Here is a 13,977-nt window from a genome sequence, read left to right as displayed (position 1 = left end):
CTGCTGCTTTTCCAGGAGCAGCTCCCCTCCTTTCCTTTATCCTATTTCTTGACCTCTGCTGGGAATGGAAAAAGAAGGACAACTGCCTTCATTAAGGAAAAACATGGAAGGAGGAGAATTGCTTAAAAGTGTGGTGAAAGGGAATAGTTGCCTCCTGTGGGAGCAGGGCACAGAAGGTGGATGGGGCAGAACAGCCTGCTGCTGCTCAGCTAACAGGGGGTCAGCTGCAGCTAAAAGGCAATGAGACTAGCCTTTCCAAAATCCATGCTTACAAAATGCTTCACCAAAGATTGGACCATACTGATGTATTTTTACTAGTCACACATAATAAACCCTAGAGCGGTATCTAAAGGGTAAGACCCAATTTGCTGGTGTGTATTTTTAAAGCACACAAAGTAGTGTCTGGGAGGATAGGTTTCCACAGATTTACCTGATTCTTCTCACTGGTTCAGTGTAGCACATTTAGCCTGGAAAATCTGCTTTTCACAAATAATTCCTAAATGGCGTATTTATGAGATACTGTACCCAGAATTCAATCTGAGCAGCAAGGAGTCAGAATAAAAGTGGCTACCAAGGAGCGCAGAGTATTCTCTTTACAAAAACAACAACAACAAGTAAATATTTTGTGCAGTATATTTTCATACTTACATTCTTACTTTCCTTTCTATTTTAGGCATATTAGTCAATGAAATATGACTGCCTGTAGCCATTTGCCAGGACATAATGCTTGACTTTGCCAGACTTATTCAAACTGAATCTTAACTTTGATTTCAGATCTGCAGTACCACATGACTCAACAGCAGCAGAACTTAATTCAATTTATTTAACATCAAATTAAATTGTCCTACTGATGACTGTATCACTAACTGGTAAAAAGCAAACACTTCAGATTGTACGATGAACTGATAAAGCGAAGGTATGAAGAATAACCATAAAGCTAAACAATAATATTGTTTTCCTTTTCTATAATTAAGCATGTATGTATTTTTTGTCTACTATTAACACTTCTGATCTGGGTTTGATCCCAGTCACAAACTAGCAGACATGATCCACACATGGTGGCTAGTTTGTGGCAGCCTAACATCACCAGATAAGTTGCCTGATTAGCAAAGTATTACATCTTGTTGGTATTAAACTGCTGGATACACTTGTTGTCAACATAACATGCACATACTGACATTCTCAGCTTAGGCAAGCTCTTCCCTGCAGTTAAAAGGCCATTGACAAGGAGAAGCCCTGTATGTCTGTAAGTTTTTCCAGACTGTGGAGGCACAGAACAGCCAATTTTATTTCCATACCCTTAGCTTTTCTCAGGCACTCATGGCACCATGAACGGTTTCCTACTCCCTAAGTTGTATGCAAGCAACTTAGCAGAGCTTTGTTTAAAAGACAGAGAAGTGTGCTGACCTGGTTGCTGGTAAGTGTTAATAGCTAAAGAAATGCCACTTACTGGAATATTTTAGAGCAGTTATTTTACAAACATCTCTGCTACCTTTGGCCAGATATTAAAATTTTTTCCAGCATATTCAGCAGAACTACCAGCACTCTCAAAATCTATTTAAAGCTGCGCCTCGTGTTATCTTCCATTGGGGCTCTAAATGTCAATGAGGCACAAATTACTCTTGCCACATCCATGGGTCACTTTCAGTACCCCAGACTTGAAATAACAAGGCATCTGTTTAATTTTTAAGTTTTAGGAAAGAATGCAACACATTCATTTAGGATAAACAAAATCCTTATTCAGAGCAGAACACTTTATTAATTTCAGGCTAGAAAATGTGCAGATGAACATTTCCCACTGTGCATAATGCATTAAATGTCTCAATTTCACCAAGAGTTGAGAAGTAAACTTGCCTCCAGATAATTGAGCTGGTACTGCCAAATCCGTATTACAAAGTAAATATATAAAGATTTGGCTCTTATTTGATCTACATGAGAACAGCTATCACATTTCAATTCTTAATCTAAAACTAACTTGGCATAGATAGTATAAATTACAGGTATGCAATTTTCAAGATATCTGGCCAGCATAATCTCCCCTCCCTTATCCTTGGAGTAAGCTAGTTCCCGTTCCCTGTGCCAAAATGTTTTCTGTCTAGTTAGACTAGACTAGTTAGTGGAAAATACCAAGCAAGAAAGCACCACAGAAATGATTTTTACCACCCAAGGATCCACTATAAATTTCCAAGCGCACGGTCACACTTAAATGCAAATGGTTTGAACTCTCCCTTGGTAACGTGGTGTTAATATTGGATCAAATGTGATACATGCTGTGTGAGTAACAGCATTTCCTGAGGATCAGTGTGCTTTGGTCCTTCCTGAAAGTTAAGGCTTATTAGCCTCCATTTACAAATAGGAAACAGAAACACAACGAGGTTAAACAAGGTGGCAGAACCACAGAGTGAGCCAGTGGTGGTGCTCAGAAGTGAGTCCAGAGACTGTGTCCAAGCTGGGCACTCCAAGAGCGAGACACACTCCTTGTACTGCTGCTTGTAGAGGAACAAAGACCAGGCAGCTTAGCTAGGGACCAACCAGCTTGCTCAGCACGAAAAGCCAGAAAAAGAGCAGAGAGCAGCTTTCTGTATGGTTGTATTGCCATGCTTCAGCTGTAAAATGAGAGAAGTCATTCATAAATGACTTTCAAGGGTGCTCATCTTAATAGGAGAAGGCACAGTAACCACCACAAGGAAGGTTTTGTTTGAGGAGGTTCCTTATGATGGTAAATTATGCCCATGTTACAAACATTTTTACAAACAACTTTTCACTATTCTGACCTTTTTACTTTTTTAGTGGAATTGGTATATCCTTAGAAAAGTCTCTTAAGCACAGATTCATGGTACAATGAAGGCAGCTAGAGTTCAACCATCTAATTTTAGAAACATTAAAAATATGGACATAGTGTGGCAAGTTCTACCTAGTGTATCACAGCCAAAGAATTTTTATTCTTTTTAGTAACATTACATCTGTGTACACTTACACAGGAATAACCAATTAAGCCTCATAAAACTGTTATTGCACACAGATAGCAGCAGTAAAGCAGTATGTAATCATTTAACTCTAGATAACAGCTTTCCAATTCCACAGCCTAAGCAATCATGAGCCTGGAACCTGTACCCCACAGTGTATTTTTATGACATGTTTGATTCAGATTTACCCCTACTGTAATTTGATCAAATTTCCAGACATGCACTCCAGATATGAACCGGAATCACTACTTGAATTCATTCTGGATCCCATTTAAGAGTCATTTAAACTAAGACTTTCTATCTACTATATTCCCATATGCATTTCCAAGCTCACTCTCCCTGGAAAAACACAAAATGTTATCCCATTAGTTTTAATATTCTGCATTCAAAAAACTAAGCAACTAATATTTTAGTTAACTTCATGAATGAGAAATGTCTCATGAAAACACAGTAAAATAATTTTTCTCTGACATGGAAAAATGGTTTTGAAGTGCTTCTATCAGTTACTGGGCCCTTTGTCTCAAATGCTGGCCACTGGAGCTCAGCAAAAATTGAAGCCATCAGCTTACAGCTGGATGGAATTTGATAGCCTTAATTCAAATATTTCTGTTTTGGGGGGTACGCCATAAGATAATGATTGGAATCTCATTCAGAATTCTTATAGCATTATCGTCCTCTGTAAGAATGAAATAGAGAAATTGTGAGGATTGCCTGCAGAGCACTACAGGGCTCTATTGATCACTCTGCTTACCCAACATTCACCATGAAGTCTCCTGCAGTTAAGATAAAAGTTAGCACACTACCTCAAATGTCAGCAGGGGATGGATGATGCTTCACGCCTCCCTCAGCTCAGCTGCGAAGTGCGACCTTCTCCAGCCATCCCAGCACCTATGCAAAATAAGGGGAAACAGAGAAACCATGAGCTCTGGAACGATGAAGGTCACAGTGGTGGGAAGATGACATAACAAAATTTTAAGTACAGTTGCCTTGGCACTGTCCTTCTTTATGGAAGGCGGTCTTGGGAAAGGCCACCAGCTGGGCAGCCTCCACAATGGCACTGCAAGGTGCACCTGGGCTTCTCACTCAAACAGCGACGGCTGCATGAAACCCCCTTTGTCACTGGGGGCTTGCCAAGCAGCAGCACCCTATGCTAACCTTGACATTAAAGCAGATGAACACAGATTCAAATGGCAAAAGGAAGTCAGGAAGACTGATCAAGACTCATTTTCAATGTACATTTCAAGGCAAATCAGCCAGCCTTGAAGGAAAATCAGAATTATCACAAACAGGGTTTGGATGAGTAGTATCTCACTCCTAATATATTATAGAATAAATTACAGTGTAGAAACTCATAAACTGCTAGTTTTAAGAAAGTAACACAGCCTTTTTCATTAAAAGGACAGTGCAAGGTGTAAAAGGCTGACACCTCTGTAACTATGTTAAAAAAAAGCAACAATATCAAAAAACTACCAGAAGAGAAAATCCTTAAACTGAATATAGAGCAAAATTAAACTAACATTTGACAATAAATGAAGGAATTTTCCTTGTAAAACAAGAATTACATGCAACACTAATTAGGCTTAAAAAATCCTTCTATATATTGTTAGCTGAAGTGAAATCTTCAATTAGTTCCATTGATATATACCATGGAACAAGATGAGTGGAGAGGTTCATACATGGTAAGGCTTTACTTTTTACCCCATAATATACACAATCAAGTTCTAATAACCCACTTTTCAGAAACAGCCTCCTCACATTTTATGAGGTTACATTTTTATGTAATTTGGTAAGGAGTCCTAAGGTGATTTAATTGTGAATTTTCAAAAGATCTCTTAATTTCACAGAGACTAATTGACCTGTAAGCCACAATCGTGTTTTTCAAAAATAAAGTGACAGCTTAGACTGAAACAAAGCTGTAAAGTCTAAGGCAGCTGTTGACTGAAATGAGCTAACAAGGACGACTGACAAATTCCTCTTTCCAAACACTTGGTAGGATATTAGCAAGTGGAAATGATCTCCATGTGACAAAATCAGAATCCTACTACAAAAGCAAAGGGGAAATTATTCCAGTAGTCTTTCCAAAATATTTTGAAATCCTGCTCAACAGTAGAAAAGATCTCAGCTACTTTATGGGCAACACGAGGGAAATGTCCTAATTTCTGATTACCTAATTGTACTCAGAACATTTTGTTTCACTCTTGGTAGCAAGTGCTGATAGCACAGACTCCATGCAGCGACACTGTTTATCTGCAACGCTGTAGTTGAGAACAAGCCACACAAGCACGAAGCCAGTTATCTCTGCACTTGGCTCTGACGCTTCATTACGTGTGAAAAAGAGGCAGTACCACACACAAGGTAACGAGCTGGACATTGAAATGGCAAGCAGCCACATTTGCAATGATTCTTGGAAACATGCCAACTTCAGCAAAAGGAGAACATAGATTCACAGGAATAAACTGTACAGGTGAGGCTTTTTTTTTTTTTTCAGAGATAAGTTCTTTTCAGAAACAAACTTGTTTACTCTAACCTATGTGGCAAATGAAAGGATTGCAACGCTGAATTGTAAGATAGAGCCTGTCCAAGACTTCTTTGCTTCCAAACTAAGATCAGATGCAACTCTTAATTGGGATGTCAGGATCTGTGTCCATTTCACCTCCACAGTACCTCCCCCACAAACATAATAAAAAGTAAAAAAACTGAAGAGGATGAGATGGACCCAAACATGTCAAAAGGTCTACAAAACAGTATTCAAATGATGACCTAGTGCTGGGAAAAAGTCCCATCTTTGTAAAACTATTCATTGTGTTTTCAGATAGTATCTGAAAGGCAGGCCTCAAGGCAGGCAGGACGAGGTGCTGCACTGGGTATGCAGGCAGGAACCTCTTCCCCAGGGAGAGAACCACGGAATCACAGAATATCCCAACTTGGAAGGGACACACAAGGATCATCGAATCCAACTCCTGGCACCACACAGGTCTACCCAAAAAATTCAGACCATGTGACTAAGCACACAGTGCAAATGCTTAAACTCCAACAGGCATGGTGCAGTGACTGTGTCCCTGGGGAGCCTGTTCCAGTGTGTGACCACACTCTCAGTGAAGAACCTCTTCCTGATGTCCAGCCTGAACCTCCCCTGTTGCAGCTTGACTCCATTCCCTTGGGTCCTATCACTGGCAACTAAAGAGAATAGGTCGGCCCCTCCACTCCCCGTTGTGGGGAAGCTGTAGGCTGCAACAAAGTCTCCCCTCAGCCTCCTCTTTTCCAGGCTGAACAGGCCCATTGACCTCAGCTGCTCCTCATACGTCTTCCCCTTTAGGCCCTTCAGCATCTTAGTAGCTCTTCACTGGACCATCTTAGTAGCACTTCTCTGGACACCCTCCAGTAGTTTCATGTCCTTTTTGTACTGTGGTGCCCAGAACTGCATACTGAACTGCACACTGAGAGAGAGAGCTAGACGAAATTAAGTTAGTGCTTGAAGAGAATGCCTGGGAAGTGTATGAGATTTCCCAGGAGATCTCAGCCACTATCTGGAAGGAAGGTAGACATTTTACTGTGTATACAGCTTGATATTTACCTTGTAACTCAAGTGAGTTGCTCCAATGCTACGCTGCTGAGATGGCATTAACTCTACATTATGACTTGGAAGTCATTGGACAGAAGCGAAATGCTGCAGCAGGGCAGGCTCAAACTTTCCCATTAGTCGTTGACTTGATCAAGGCTGTTTCATCTTCAGAAACCGAATGGCTAAGCTACATACAGTAACATACAAGCATGTAATATTATGTTCACTGCAATTGCCTTTCTCCACTGTGCGTGATCTCCCAACAAAGGAAATGGAAGGGACAGTGGCCTGGGACTAGACAAATACCAAGCATTGTCACTTCATTTCTATATGCACCACAAGGTGACATACCTGCTTTTTACAGATATGGGCATATATACATGCTTATACAATCGTGCTGACAATATGTTACAGTATTCATTTAAATTAAACATCCTAAGGCTATAACTCAGGTGGACACTTCACACATCCACCAAAATTAAGTCTAAAAAGTAAGACGAATGATCTTCTAGTGACTCTGAGCTGAAAATGCACACAGTTACTGTGGCTGTAGCCCAGCATTAACTTGTGGTCACTTGAATTCTCCAGAGCACTTGACAAATATTTTCAGAGTGACTTAGGTACAGCACACTTACATACATATGCACATAAAACCTTGAAAAAGCAAAACCAGCTTATTGCTCAGATTCAGAGAAGGCATGTGTATACGCCTCCTCTTTAGTTAGAAAAACTACATCTGAATCCTTGTAATGAGCCACAAATACATATATGTGTATGGGACCTAAAGGGATGCACATATGAGCACTGAGGAACATGATCAATATCACTGTAAGGACATTTTTTTTGTGAGCCATCTGTAGCAAATATTCTGTTCAAAGAAACTTTCATACACTATTAAGTCATTCTGTCCTTAATTTCAAACTTCTTACTGCTTCAAATTATTTCTCTAATACAGTACGGTTTCACACCCCCAGCTGTACAACCTTTTTACCACTGAACCCAACTCCCTAAATTCTCTCATCAACTTTTTCTCTGCGTGGGGATTCCCTAAATTCTTTCACAGAAACACTAACAAAATACATCAGAATCTTCCACCATCTTTCCCTTATAACCATCTGTACAGACAGCCAGTGGTTTGTTTTTTTGTTTTTTTTTTAAACCTTCTTTCCTCCTTTAACCCTTCCACTTGTCCCATCAGCATTCCCTTTATGAGGGATCACATTCTTGTTCCAAACAGAGCCTTTATTCCCCGCTCCCTTCAACCCCTTAGGGCTCTAGGAATAAATCTTGTCCTTCATATTTTACATACTTCACTGAACCACATTTCTGTTCTTACAGATTTGGCAGCCTTTGTCTCTTTGACATAACAATAACCGGAACATCTTCTTAGCAGCACTAAGCTAAGTAACAATTGATATTTGTTTTGGCACTCACAGTAGGGATGAAAGGCGAATATATATTTTATACTGCATTACACTTACACAAGTATAGCTTGTGCACAGGAGAGCTCACGAGTTTAGCACTGCAGCCCAGGGACAAGTAATAGGAATTAGTACACCTCTTTGGGATGTAAAAGAAGCCATCAGGGTTGTAAAGTATGTAAACAGACAAGAGGTCTAAACTTCTTAAGTAGGTATTAAAATTTCACTTGACACACAAGATAGATGTTGTGCTGCCTTATGAAAGCAGAATTCAGGCTGTCTTCCATGAGTGAAGCATGTCATATTCCCAGCGACAGTTAATTGTGAAGTTGAACTTGAGGAATTTTATGAAGAACTGTTCAGTCAATGTTTATGCAAAGTATTTTGAGATCGGGGCAGCTTGAAATACAGAACTCTACTAGATGAAACTGTTGCTGATGTATCAGTAACTTAAAAGAGAAACTTCCATGATAAATTAACCGGGACATACCAAGTACAAGCTGAGAAGAAAGCTGTATTATGGTAGCCAGTTCTCATGTCCACACTTAAGAGACTAACAAACTTAAACAGATACCGAGGAATCAAGAACACATATATAGAAAAAATATTTTACAAGGCTGAAATGAAGTGAAAACTGGAATTTACCACAAACTGAATTTAAAAAAAATCTCCATTACTGCAGCTTACTTTTCAAGCCTGAATATCACAGAATCACAGAATGATTTGGGTTGGAAGGGATCTTAAGGCTCATCTAGTTCCAACCCCCCTGCCAAGGGCAGGGACACCAGCCCAGGTTGCCCACAGCCCCATCCAGCCTGGCCTTGAACACCTCCAGGGATGGGGATTCTCAGCTTCTCTGGGCAATCTGTATCTGTGCCTCACCACCCTCTGAGAAAAGAATTTCTTCCTTATATCTAACTGGAATCTCCCCTCTTTTAGTTTATAGCCATTACTCTATGTTCTATTACTCCACTCCCTAACAAAGATTCCCTCCCCAGCAGGCTCCCTTCAGGTACTGTAAGGCCACTGTAAGGTCTGCCCAGCACCTTCTCTTCTCCAGGCTGAATGACCCCTCAGTTGGCTGAGCCAATTCTCTCAGCCTGTCTCCATAGGAGAGGTGCTGCAGCCCTCTGATCATCCTCATGGCCCTCCTCTGCACTCTAATAGATCCATGTACTTCTTATGCCGGGGGCCCCAAAACTGGGTGCAGCACCCCAGGTGGGGTCTCACAAGAGCAGAGCAGAGGGGGACAAGCACCTCCCCTGTCCTGCTGGCCACACTGCTTTTGATGTATCCCAGGATTTGGTTGGATTTGAACAAATTACTTTAAAACAAATTTAGAAAGAATGACTGTAGGTATAACAGACCTACAGAAGATAGCATTGGAAAAGACTGCCAGACATCAGCTAGTCTATTCCCATTCTTCACAGCCAGATCAATTAATTCTTTCTTTACTCTCAAGTCTGTCTACTAGATTTTTCAAAAGACTGACAAAGGCATGCATTTTTCAAAGGACTTGATAAGATTTTGCAACGTCCCCAAGGAATCCATGCTAGTGCATGAGTATCCATGCTACTAGGAAGGGCACTGCAAGTCTTTCTTTAAGTATTTCAGTCCCTCTACTTTTTTTTACTTGTCATCATAGTCCTTTGCCTACCTGAGGACCATTACACTTCTCTCCTTCTCTCCCTCCCTGGATAAAACAAAACCATTTCTTTCAAACAAGTTTTCCGGACTGCTGGTTGTTCCCAGAGCTTTCCTCTATACTCTCTCCAGCTAACCAAAGTCTGAAATAGCAGCCTATCTGATATTTTACCAAAGACAAACTGAACGGATTACCTCATGTAGTTCTCTTTTAGCTTTATACATCTTACTATATCTATGTTTTTGTAACAGAATGGCACTGTTGACTCATGATCAGCCAGCTCCAGATAATTTTTTGCAAAACTGGAAAGCTTGTCTTTTGAATAATATGATTCCCTGTCCTCTAATCATCTCCCACTCCTTTTTGATTAAACATTTCTAAATATGCAAATAGAATATAAAAAGATATAGGAAAACAAAGTTGTTAATTTTAACTGAAGACTAAAACTAATGCAAGGATAAAAAGCAGTGGTTTAGGGACTGTAAAACTGTAAGGGACTGTAGGACTGTAAGAAGGTACAAGAAAACATTTTTCCAAAAGGAAATATAAAATATTAAGAAAATCACCTATTAAATGCATGATGCCAAAGTCATCACTGCCCTATGAAAAAACATAGCATATGGGAACATTTGGCAAACTGTTAATACAGAAACAAACAAAATTTACAGGATCAAAAATGCTCATGACTTAATCAGCAAAGGTGGTGAACAGTTTAGTGCTTAAAACTACAGGACTTAAAATGGAGAAATACAAATTTTATTTTAAGCTTATTGGTGTCTCTGTATGTAACTTGGGCAAAGTTAAAACCTCTGTGGCTCTCATTTCCTTTCTACTTTTGGAAGTTGGGTAATCCACACTTTAGGAGAGTGTTCTTGAGGATAAAGGAAGGAGATGAGGTAAATTTGTTGACACAACCTAAACTGAATTTAATTCAACTTACATTTGAATTTAATTTGGTCATGAAGTGTTGCAGCTGCTATTCTAAGTACTATTATATATCTTCATTTACAAATGACTGGCTTTATGAGTTCCTCAGATGGCTGTAATTCAAATGAAGTGTTACCCATGAACTAAGATGGTGGCCATTTTGTTTCAACCTTCTCTCAACAAAAAATTCAGAGTCCACATTGTTATTTCAAAACAGCTATTTCATTTTCTGCCTCAGAGCCCCGCTGACTGCCCAGTTTCTGCTCCATTGCTTTTTCTTCCAGAAAAACTAACATTTATCATTGTATAGGTTCACTTTCAGCTCAGCAGGGATCAGGTTTCCTCAATACAAGAAGAAAACAACTTTTGATGAGCACTCAAAATTATGAAGCAAGAGATTGAGCTTCTCATCTCTCCGTAATTTTCTTAAGACATGCATTTCCAAGCTTTGGAGTCCTGAACTGTACTTCTTCAGCCCTTTTGTAAAGTCAAGAAATCAGGACTTTGCTGGGCTGTGCAAAGTAATGCCTAGAACCAATGGAGTTATATGCAATTCCAACTGTACAGCTCCAAGGTCAACATCACTGGTGCCAACAACGGAAAGTAAGTGAATAGATAAAGCATTAAAGAAAGGATTTGCAGAAGTCAGTTGCTATGCAGAAAGAAGCTGAAGTCAGCCAGGAGTGAAAAGTGCAGCTGGGAGGTACCTATGTATGTAGGGCTGAAGCCCTAAAACGGGCCCTTTTATCCACTCTACACCCTCAGCCATGGGCTCTTCCTTTAGATAGGATCCTAAAGTCCTCAGCTGTTCCTGCAATGTGCTGAGGTACCTGTGGCTTCAAATAGTGCCAGAATAATTGTAATAATCACTCTAAAAATAAACATTTTACTAATACCAGGCACTTCTGTTCATCAACAATCACTACTTTCATAAAAATAAGCAAAAAAAAGGCATGGTGTCTAACTGGATTTACATTTTAGTTGTGGTTTTTACTATTGCCTGCCATTTTCTGGATGATTTATTTACAAGCTTGTAGTGGGTTTACGTGGCAAGGTTTTGGTAGCAGGGAGCCATAGGGGTGGTTTCTGTGAGAAAGATCTAGAAGCTGCCCCATGTTTGGGAAGGGCCCCATTGTTTTCCAGAGCTGAGCCAATAAGCGATGTTGTTTTGCGCCTCTGTGAGAGCATATTTAAGACAGGGAAAAAACGCTGTGCCACACAGCAGCTCGGAGAGTGAAAGGAGTGAGGAACAGCCTTGCAGGTGCCAAGGTCAGTGTAGAAGGAGGGGGAGAGGTGCTCCAGGCGCCGGAGCAGAAGTCCCCTGCGGCCTGTGGTGAGGCCCATGGTGAAGCAGGATGTCCCCCTGCAGCCCATGGAGTACCACGGTGGAGCAGGGTTCCACGCTGCAGCCCGTGGAGGAGACCACGGTGGAGCAGGTGGCCCTGCACCGACGGAGGCTGCCGCCTGTGGAAGACCCCTGCCAGAGCAGATTCCGGGCCGGCCCTGTAGCCCGTGGAGAGGAGCCCACGCAGGAGCAGGTGACCTGGCAGGAGCTGCTGCCCGTAGGGGAGCCAGGTTGGAGCAGTTTTCTCCTGAGGGATGGACCCCGTGGTACGGACCCATATCTGGAGCAGTTCTGGAAGAGCTGCTGCCTGTGGGAAGCCCACGCCGGATCAGTTCATCAGGGACTGCATCCCGTGGGTGGGACCCCACAGCACAGGGGACAAGAGTGACCGAGAAGGAGCGGCAGAGAAGAAGTGCTGTAGACTGACCATAACCCCCATTCCCCCGTTCCCCTGCGCCGCTCGGGGGGGAGGAGGTGGAAGAGGGTGGATGGGGGGGGAAGGTGCTTTTGGTTTGCTTTTTCCTTTGTTTTCTCACTTCTCTCGCTTGTTAGTAATAGGCAATAAATCTTACTATCTCCTTATGCTGAGTCTGTTTTGCCCGTTACAATAATTATTGCGTGATTTTCTCGTCCTTATCTCAACCCTTGAGCCCCTTTTCACATATTTTCTCCCCATTCATCTTTGAGAAGGGGGAGTGAGAGAGCGGCTGTGGTGGAGCTCGGCTGCCCACTCGAGCGGAACCACGACAAAGCTATACGTACTTTGTTTATTTTCATACTCTAAACGTACTTTTCTTCTGCCTTCCTCCATAATTTCAGATAACAAAGAGGCCTCATATTAAAGAGCTGTCTGCTTAGCAAAGCCGTGGGAGCTGTATGCAAGTCCAAATAACTCTTACCAGTGTTTTTCCAAACACTATAGATTACTCAAGAAGAAACATTTCTCATTGATTTTATGCTCCTTTTGTTCACACTTCCAAATATTTCCAGTTTCTAAGAGCTGAATATAGAGGACGACCCAGTAAGAAAAATCCTACTACATCAGCAAACACACCCTCTTCTAAAGTTCCCAGCTGAAGGCACTCAGCATTTTATTTCAGAGTCAAATATTTCATTTGGGAATATCTCAAATTCAGCCCATACTCTCAATTAAGATTATACACAGAATTATGGGCTTGTAATATTCACAGTGACAGAGAACCAGAAGAGATTTCTGGTGTCACAAACTTTGGCCCCTATACGGCAATGATACTGTACGTATTTCTTCAGCTCTACTTTAAAAGCAGTCCTCGTTTGTTTTTTGTTAATCTTAAATCATTAACAGAAGGACACGCCTCTAGAATACCTCCTTACAAATCAACCACTGTGAAGCATCTGGGGAATCTGAGTCCGTACCCATTCATCCATCTTCTGTGATACTGCACAGGTTTGTATACGTGTATATATTTAAATTATATGATTTTTGCATATGATAGGTTTACATCACACATCGTTTTTTGTCATGAGTTCTTGTCTCAGATTTTACTTACTCTTAAATGTTCACTGTAAGTCCTACACCTAATTTTAATGTATATTCTTCATTATTCAGTTTTAATAGATAACCTAAGGCACAGGAATGTCATCTAATAAACCAAAGCAGCACACCACATTAGTGACCAAACTACAGCAGATCACAGAAATTACCTTACTCTAAGCAGTGAATTTTGATGGTTTTATGATACTCCACCATTTTCTGTCTCTAAAAACGTGGGTAGTTTTAGTTAAAATCACAAAGCAAACCTGCACCTGAGACAGTCTAGCTCAGTTGTGTGGACTCACTGTGGATTCACCAGATACCTCAGTAAAAGCTCAGTAAATGCCTCTTTAGTTTTGGTCTTTTTGGTACATCTCAGCAGAGATGCAAACAATATGCTCCCTATCTGACGCAAAGCAAAGTCCAACTATAAGAGCATCCCTATCTCAAATTAAGGTTTCTTTACGTGTGGCTAACTAGGGAACAGAAAGTATCTGCAGTGGGATGTTTTGGGTGTTTCTCTGTGTGTCACAACACAGGAGACTGGTGTGGAGAATTCCTTCAAAGAGTGTTTTCTCTGAGGCACCAAGTGAGAACA

The 13,977-nt window shown here is 41.0% G+C and overlaps 1 protein-coding gene across 1 annotated transcript in view; it reads right to left on the bottom strand.

Annotated features, from left to right (window-relative positions):
• The window catches only part of GHR (growth hormone receptor), a 137,666-nt gene that overhangs the window by 83,416 nt on the left and 40,273 nt on the right, over positions 1-13,977 (bottom strand). Inside the window, exon 2 of the mRNA XM_032205528.1 lies at positions 3,770-3,854. The gene's annotated coding sequence lies outside the window, so the exon portion shown is untranslated. The remainder of the gene's footprint in view (positions 1-3,769; positions 3,855-13,977) is intronic.

The sequence above is a fragment of the Aythya fuligula genome, chromosome Z (genome assembly GCF_009819795.1).
Source record: "Aythya fuligula isolate bAytFul2 chromosome Z, bAytFul2.pri, whole genome shotgun sequence".
In the NCBI taxonomy this organism is placed as follows: Eukaryota; Metazoa; Chordata; class Aves; order Anseriformes; family Anatidae; genus Aythya; species Aythya fuligula.
Note: the sequence above shows the minus strand (reverse complement) of the source record. Positions and strands in the feature narration are given on the sequence as shown.